The sequence below is a fragment of the Oncorhynchus gorbuscha genome, unplaced genomic scaffold (assembly GCF_021184085.1).
Source record: "Oncorhynchus gorbuscha isolate QuinsamMale2020 ecotype Even-year unplaced genomic scaffold, OgorEven_v1.0 Un_scaffold_748, whole genome shotgun sequence".
Taxonomy (NCBI): domain Eukaryota; kingdom Metazoa; phylum Chordata; class Actinopteri; order Salmoniformes; family Salmonidae; genus Oncorhynchus; species Oncorhynchus gorbuscha.
The window spans coordinates 54,472-64,796 of record NW_025745791.1 but is presented as its reverse complement, the minus strand read 5'-3'; positions in this window follow the sequence as shown (position 1 = coordinate 64,796).

Below are 10,325 nucleotides of genomic sequence, written 5' to 3'. Positions count from 1 at the left end.
AAAAGTCACCATCATTAGTAGGCATGTAGAAAGACTCCATCCTACTCACGGGTTGGTGTGATGTATACTGCCACGGGTTGGTGTGATGTATACTGCCACGGGTTGGTGTGAGGTATACTGCCACGGGTAGGTGTGCCGTATACTGCCACGGGTTGGTGTGTCATATACTGGTTGGTGTGCTCCACCTGGGAATAATGTAGTCTCCACCTGGGAATAATGTAGTCTCCACCTGGGGGTAATATAGTCTCCACCTGGGGGTAAATGTAGTCTCCACCTGGGGGTAAATATAGTCTCCACCTGGGGGTAAATGTAGTCTCCACCTGGGGGTAAATGTAGTCTCCACCTGGGGGTAATGAGTCTCCACCTGGGGGTAAATGTAGTCTCCACCTGGGGGTAAATGTAGTCTCCACCTGGGGGTAATGAGTCTCCACCTGGGGGTAAATGTAGTCTCCACCTGGGGGTAATGTAGTCTCCACCTGGGGGTAAATGTAGTCTCCACCTGGGGGTAACTGTAGTCTCCACCTGGGGGTAACTGTAGTCTCCACCTGGGGGTAAGTTGCCAGAGGATGTTCTCGTTTAGGCTTATTAGTAAGTCCACTAAATGTTTATACCTCCCAGTCACAGATGTTGATGACGGATAGACATAGGAATAGTCCCAGTACATAGAGGTCTCTGTGACATTTACTGTGCATTTGGCATTTACATCTGAGGAGATCACACAAATGATCTACCGGACATGCAGTAATAAGCTCTGGATGTAACATTTAGTGTGCCAGGCAGTTCTCTTGTTAAATGTCAAATGACAGTACTTGTCGGTGCTGTTGCGCTGGTATCATTATGAGCTTTTTAAATATAATGGGTCCAATGATTCCTATTACAATAGGCCTTACGAACATTTCCATAATATCTGTGGGTGTGGGGAAATTACAGTGTCTAGTGAAAGTAGAAACATTTTGTTGGTACAGTTTCATTCTTCTCCAGCTGCTCAGATAGGAGAGATGACCTGATCTCCACAGTGTCTGGGTGATATGATCGTCAGTTAGGAGAGATGACCTGATCTCCACAGTGTCTGGGTGATATGATCGTCAGTTAGGAGAGATGACCTGATCTCCACAGTGTCTGGGTGATATGATCGTCAGTTAGGAGAGATGACCTGATCTCCACAGTGTCTGGGTGATATGATCGTCAGTTAGGAGAGATGACCTGATCTCCACAGTGTCTGGGTGATATGATCGTCAGTTTCTCAATTGTCCAATTTATTCTATTTAAAAAGTTAATAGTGTAGTATGCGTTAGCGCAAACCTCAGAATACATTTCCATAACATCTGAAAACTATGCAAAGACGTGAGTACTTTCACTAGGCAGTGTACTGTAATACATTCTAGAATGTGAATACTTTCACTAGGCAGTGTACTGTAATACATTCTAGGATGTGAATACTTTCACTAGGCAGTGTACTGTAATACATTCTAGGATGTGAATACTTTCACTAGGCAGTGTACTGTAATACATTCTAGGATGTGAATACTTTCACTAGGCAGTGTACTGTAATACATTCTAGGATGTGAATACTTTCACTAAGCAGTGTACTGTAATAACCTCTAGAATGTGAATATTTCACTAGGCAGTGTACTGTAATACATTCTAGGATGTGAATACTTTCACTAGGCAGTGTACTGTAATAATTCTAGGATGTGAATACTTTCACTAGGTAATACATTCATGTGTGTACTGTAATACATTCTAGGATGTGAATACTTTCACTAGGCAGTGTACTGTAATACATTCTAGGATGTGAATACTTTCACTAGGCAGTGTACTGTAATACATTATAGGATGTGAATACTTTCACTAGGCAGTGTACTGTAATACATTCTAGGATGTGAATACTTTCACTAGGCAGTGTACTGTAATACATTCTAGGATGTGAATACTTTCACTAGGCAGTGTACTGTAATACATTCTAGGATGTGAATACTTTCACTAGGCAGTGTACTGTAATACATTCTAGGATGTGAATACTTTCAATAGGCAGTGTACTGTAATACATTCTAGGATGTGAATACTTTCACTAGGCAGTGTACTGTAATACATTCTAGGATGTGAGTACTTTCACTAGGCAGTGTACTGTAATACATTCTAGGATGTGAATTGTTTCACTAGGCAGTGTACTGTAATACATTCTAGGATGTGAATTGTTTCACTAGGCAGTGTACTGTAATACATTCTAGGATGTGAATTGTTTCACTAGGCAGTGTACTGTAATACATTCTAGGATGTGAATACTTTCACTAGGCAGTGTACTGTAATACATTCTAGAATGTGAATACTTTCACTAGGCAGTGTACTGTAATACATTCTAGAATGTGAATACTTTCACTAGGCAGTGTACTGTAATACATTCTAGAATGTGAATACTTTCACGAGGCAGTGTACTGTAATACATTCTAGAATGTGAATACTTTCACTAGGCAGTGTACTGTAATACATTCTAGAATGTGAATACTTTCACGAGGCAGTGTACTGTAATACATTCTAGAATGTGAATACTTTCACTAGGCAGTGTACTGTAATACATTCTAGAATGTGAATACTTTCACTAGGCAGTGTACTGTAATACATTCTAGAATGTGAATACTTTCACTAGGCAGTGTACATTCTAGAACCTGAGGTCATGATAGGAAATCAGATTCCATCAAGATGATCTAGTGGTCCAGTTCTGTCTCTGCTATCTGAACACCTCTCCTGAATACATACTCATCATCAACATCTTAAAACAATCTAGATCAATCCCTGGTCATGTATCAGTGTGTAACCCTCTTTCAATTTTTTAAATCTTTATTTAACGAGGTAGGCCAGTTGAGAACAAGTTCTCATTTACAACTGCGACCTGGCCAAGATAAAGCAAAGCAGTGCGTCACAAACACAGAGTTACACATGGAATAAACAAACATACAGTCAAAAACACAATAGAACAATCTGTATACAGTGTGTGCATTGTCATCCCAGTACATTTCTCTCTTGGCCCATTAAAAGAGTAGGTTTGTATATCACCCCCTTTCTTTTCACACCTCCTGGTGTCAACGTTATCCTTCACCAGTCTCAGAGCAGGGTCAGTATCCATCAGAAAGCGAATAAAGCTAGCACCAAGTCCCAGTGTTGTTTAATCTTGGCAGTACCTGAGTACAGACAATGGCTTGGGCAGACTCTTCCCTGTGATTCAATTTGCTGTTCCACCTTGGCTGTGATACAGAGATTGCATCCACCCTGTAATGAGGTCATTCATTTCGCTTTGATGCACCGGGGCTGTCCAGTTTGAGAACTAAAGGAGGCTGCCGGCAGAGACTGCCTGAGTAACACCATACACAACACACTACACATCATATACAACACAACACACCATACAAAACACGCCATACAAAACACACCATACAAAACACACCATATACAACACACCATATACAACACACCATACACAACACACTACACACCATATACAACACAACACACCATACAAAACACGCCATACAAAACACACCATACAAAACACACCATACACAACACACCATACAAAACACACCATACAAAACACACCATATACAACACACCATACAAAACACACCATACACAACACACCATACAAAACACACCATACACAACACACCATACACAACACACCATATACAACACACCATATACAACACACCATACACAACACACCATACACAACACACCATACAAAACACACCATATACAACACACCAGACACAACACACCATACACAACACACCATATACAACACACCATATACAACACACCATACACAACACACCATACACAACACACCATACAAAACACACCATATACAACACACCATACACAACACACCATACACAACACACCATATACAACACACCAGACACAACACACCATACACAACACACCATATACAACACACCATACACAACACACCATACACAACACACCATACAAAACACACCATACAAAACAACACACCATATACAACACACCAGACACAACACACCATACAAAACACACCATATACAACACAACACACCATATACAACACACCAGACACAACACACCATACACAACACAATACACCATATACAACACAACACACCATATACAACACACCAGACACAACACACCATACACAACACAATACACACCATATACAACGCAACACAACATACACACCACAACACACCATACACACCACAACATACGCAACACACCACAACATACACACCACAACATACACACCACACACACCACAACATACATAACACACCATACATAACACACCATACACACCACAACATACACAACACACCATACATAACACACCATACACACCACAACATACACACCACACCATACACAACACACCATACACACCACAACATACACAACACACCATACACACCACAACATACACAACACACCATACACACCACACCATACACAACACACCATACATAACACACCATACACAACACAACATACACAACACACCATACACAACACACCATACACACCACAACACACCATACACACCACAACATACACACCATACACAACACACCATACACAACACACCATACACAACACACCATACACACCACAACATACACACCACACATAACACAACACAACATACACAACATACACACCACACACACCACACCATACATAACACACCATACACAACACAACATACACACCACACCATACACAACACAACATACACAACACACCATAAACAACACACAACATACACAACACACCATAAACAACACACAACATACACAACACACCATAAACAACACACAACATACACAACACACCATAAACAACACACACCATACACAACACACCACAACAGAGCACAAGACGATACAAAGCAACCTAAAAACACAAACACACTGCAGAAATGACTGCTACGTTATCATCTGTTCCCCAATGTCTGTACCTCTGTCTCTCTATGTCCTCCGGCACGCTGTCAGTTTGACTTGTTGATAGACTTAATTCCCCCCCCCTGAGAAACAAGTACATGTCTCAATAAAGGAGAACAACAAAAGCACAAAGAAATCATCTGGACAGACAAGTACAATGAATGAGTGAACGTACAAGGTTTCAAGTAGACTATGACATTATCTTCCCCCTGAAGCACTGTCTGGAGAAACACTGAAACTGAAACATTATGCATGGTGATTATACAGGATTTACACTATTACCCATGATCCAATTTCCATCTGCAAACAGACTGGAGACATGTTGTGGGGGGGGGGGGGGGCATGAAAACCAGCTGCCTAAAAAGATCATAAGTGTTGTTTGTCTCTAACAAACTGTTGGACATATGTTACCGGGGACTTGGGTCTCATATGGGAGCTGCTCAACTGTCACGTTATTATTCCAATGGGACAAGATGCCTTTTGGAGGACAAATACAGCTTCATTAGAGAGAAGCTGGAGAAAGTCTGGATTCCCACAGTCTCCTGGGGGGGGATTGGACAAAAGATCAGGATTTGCTGCAGGTGGCAGTCAATAATGAATGGCTTTGTAAGGCTCACTGGAGTTATGAGAGCTCTTTTCAGATGCATCCGCTTGCTTTCTCTTTCACACAGCGGAGAAGGTTACACTCGGAAGGGCTATATACACTATATATACAAAAGTATGTGGACACCCCTTCAAATTAGTGGATTAGACTATTCCAGGCTCACCTGTTGCTGACAGATGTATACCATTGAGCACCCAGTCATTCAATCTCCATAGGGAAACATTGGCAGTAGAATGGCCTCACTGAAGAGCTCAGTGACTTTCAACGTGACATCTTCATAGGATGCCACCTTACCAATAAGTCAGTTTGTCAAATCACTGCCATACTAGAGCTGCCCTGGTCAACTGGACGTGCTGATATTGTGAAGTCGAAACCTCTAGTAGCAACAACGGCTAAGCCATGAAGTGGTAGGCCACACAAGTTCACAGAACGGGACCGACCAAGTGCTGAAGCACGTAAAAATCATCAGTCCTCAGCTGCAACACTCACTACCTTGATCCAAACTGGCCTCTGGAAGCAACGTCAGCAAAGTAACTGTTCGTTGGGGTTTCCATGGCTGAGCAGCCACACACAAGTCTAAGATCACCATGCGCAATGCCAAGCGTCGGCTGGAGTGGTGTATAGCTCGCCGCCATTGGACTCTGGACCAGTGGAAACGCGTTCTCTGGAGTGATGAATCACGCTTCACCATGTGGTAGTGCGACGGACAAATCTGGGTTTGGGGGATGCCAGGAGAACGTTACCTGCTCCAATGCATAGTGCCAACTGTAAAGTTTGGTGGAGGAGGAATAATGGTCTGGGGCTGTTCTACATGGTTCGGGCCCCTTAGTTCCAGTGAAGATAAATCTTAACGCTACAGCATACAATGACATTCTAAACAATTCTGTGCTTCCATCTTTGTGGCAACAGTTTCCTGTTTCAGCATGACAATACCCCCGTGCACTAAACGAGGTTCATACAGAAATGGTTGGTCGAGATCAGAGCCCTGACTTCAACCCCATCAAACACCTTTGGGATGAATGGGAAGACCGACTGCGAGCCAGGCCTAATCACCCAACATCAGTGCCTGACCTCACTAATGCTCCTGCAGCAATGTTCCAACATCTAGTGGAAAGCCTTCTCAGAAGAGTGGAGGCTGTTATAGCAGCAAAGTGGGGACCAGCTCCATATTAAGTGTCCACATACCTTTGTAGTGTGTCTCCTATACTCAGTAGGACAAAATACACTCAGGCCACTTTATTAGGTACACCATCCCATTCACTGGGTGGCTCCTACAGACAGTGAGTTATGTGGTCGTGGCTTGCTTTATAAAGCAGACAGGAATTGAGGCATTCAGTAACTGTTTGATTGAACGTTAGAATGGGCACAACGAGGGCTTCCCGGGTGGCGCAGTCGTTAAGGGCGCTGTACTGCAGCGCCAGCTGTGCAACCAGAGACCCTGGGTTCGTGCCCAGGCTCTGTTGTAACCAGCCGCGACCGGGAGGTCCGTGGGGCGACGCACAATTGGCCTAGCGTCGTCCGGGTTAGGGAGGGCTTGGCCGGTAGGGATATCCTTGTCTCATCGCGCACCAGCGACTCCTGTGGCGGGCCGGGTGCAGTGCACCAAGGTGCACGCTGTTTCCTCCGACATATTGGTGCGGATGGCTTCCGGGTTGGATGCACACTGTATTAAGAAGCAGTGCGGCTTGGTTGGGTTTGAGGACGCATGACTTTCAACCTTCGTCTCTCCCGAGCCGTACGGGAGTTGTTATTGATGAGACAAGATAGTAGCTACTAAACAACTGGAAACCACGAAATTAGGGAGAAAAAGGGGTAAAAATTCAACAACAAAAAACAAAACAAACAAACCAAAAAAAAGAATGGGCACAACGACTTTGAGTGTTTTATGATCGTAGGTGCCAGGCGAACTAGATCCAGTATGTCAGAAACGGACGCCCTGCTGACAAACAGACAAAGAATGGGCACAACGACTTTGAGTGTTGTATGATCGTAGGTGCCAGGCGAACTAGATCCAGTATGTCAGAAACGGACGCCCTGCTGACAAACAGACAAAGAATGGGCACAACGACTTTGAGTGTTGTATGATCGTAGGTGCCAGGCGAACTAGATCCAGTATGTCAGAAACGGACGCCCTGCTGACAAACAGACAAAGAATGGGCACAACGACTTTGAGTGTTGTATGATCGTAGGTGCCAGGCGAACTAGATCCAGTATGTCAGAAACGGACGCCCTGCTGACAAACAGACAAAGAATGGGCACAACGACTTTGAGTGTTGTATGATCATAGGTGCCAGGCGAACTAGATCCAGTATGTCAGAAACGGACGCCCTGCTGACAAACAGACAAAGAATGGGCACAACGACTTTGAGTGTTGTATGATCGTAGGTGCCAGACAACACAGATCCAGTATGTCAGCTGAAACGGAGCAGCCCTGCTGACAAACAGACAATTGAAGAAAAATGGGCACAACGACTTTAGAGTGTTGTATGATTCTCAGGATGCCAGGCTAATCTTCACTAGATCCAGTATGTCATGGAAACGGACGCCCTGCTGACAAACAGACAAAGAATGGGCACAACGACTTTGAGTGTTGTATGATCGTGAGTGTGCCAGAGCTATAACTAGATCCAGTATGTCAGAAACGGACGCCCTGCTGACAAACAGACAAAGAATGGCCCAGTACAACAGTGGTGTACAGAACGGCAACTCTTGGTCCTTGTCACGGATGGGCTATTGCAGCAGACAACCACACCGGGTTCCACTCCTATCAGCTGAAAACAAGAAGAAGCAGCACACGTGGGCACACGATCACCAACACTGGACAATTGATGAGTGGAAAAACTTGACAGCTAGTTCAGTTTACTTGAGTCCCCAGCCCTCAATCCAATAGAGCATATTTGGGATGAGACGGAACAGCCTGTTCTCAGCACGGATGTGTCGTCTAATCTTCACCAATTGTGCGATGCCATCACGTCAGCATGGACCAACATCCCTGTGGAATGTTTCCACATCTTGTAGAACAACCCAAAGAATTCAGGCTGTTCTGGAGGCTAAAGGGGGCTCCAACCCGGTACTAGTGTGGGTCTCATACCTAAAACACTGTCCAGTAGAGTATATATGTGTGTCTCAGTAGAGTCTCATACTATATGTGTCTCATTCTATATATGTCTCATTCTCAGTATAGCTAGCTATATGTCTCTCATACTATACTATATATCATACTCAGTAGAGCTACAGTATGTCTCATACTATATGTCTCATACTATAGTCAGACTATATATGTCTCATATGTCTCTACTATATATGTATCATACTCAGTAGAGCTACAGTATGTCTCATACTATATGTGTCTCATACTATATATATCTCATACTCAGTAGAGCTACAGTATGTCTCATACAAAATATGTCTCATACTATATATGTATCATACTCAGTATAGCTATATATGTCTCATACTATATATGTCTCATACTCAGTAGAGCTATATATGTATCATACTCAGTATAGCTATATATGTCTCATACTATATATGTCTCATACTATATATGTCTCATACTCAGTAGAGCTATATATGTATCATACTCAGTAGAGCTATATATGTCTCATACTCAGTAGAGCTACAGTATGTCTCATACTATATATGTCTCATACTCAGTAGAGCTATATATGTCTCATACTCAGTAGAGCTACAGTATGTCTCATACTATATATGTATCATACTCAGTAGAGCTACAGTATGTCTCATACTATATATGTCTCATACTCAGTAGAGCTACAGTATGTCTCATACTATATATGTCTCATACTCAGTAGAGCTATATATGTCTCATACTATATATGTCTCATACTCAGTAGAGCTATATATGTCTCATACTATATATGTCTCATACTCAGTAGAGCTATATATGTCTCATACTCAGTAGAGGTATATATGTCTCATACTATATATGTCTCATACTCAGTAGAGCTATATATGTCTCATACTATATATGTCTCATACTCAGTAGAACTATATGTCACACTACTATACCAAACAAACATCAGGAACACCTTCCTAATATTGAGTTGCTATATACCCTCAGTAGAGCTATATATGTCCCTATTTGTCTCCTCAGAACATGTCTCATCAATTCATCGAGTCGTGGACTCTACAATGTGTAGAGCTAAAATACTATACATGTCTCATACTATATAGGGACTCTACAGTAGGTGTATGAAAATGTTCCTCAGGGACTATATAGGTGTTCATAAACGTTCCACTATATAGGGACTCATACTCAGTAGGTGTCTCAAAATATGTCTCATACTCAGTAGGGACTCTACAAAGTGTTAAAATGTTCCTCAGTAGGACTCTACAAGGTGTTGAAATATGTTCCAGTAGGGACTCTACAAAGTGTTGTAAAACGTTCCACAGGGACTCTACAAGGTGTATTCCACAGGGACTCTACAGTATGTCTCATACTATATATGTCTCATATATATCTCATACTCAGTAGAGCTATATATGTTTCATACTATATAAGTGTTGAAAACGTTCCACAGTAGGACTCATACAAATGTTGAAAACATTCCACAGGGACTCTACTAAGGTGTTCTCAACTCAGTTCCACAGGGACTCTACAAGGTGTTGAAAACATTCTCACTCAGAGGACTCATACAAAATATGTCTCAAAATGTTCCACAGTAGACTCTACAAAGTGTTGAAAACGTTCTCATACTAGGGACTCATACAAAGTGTTG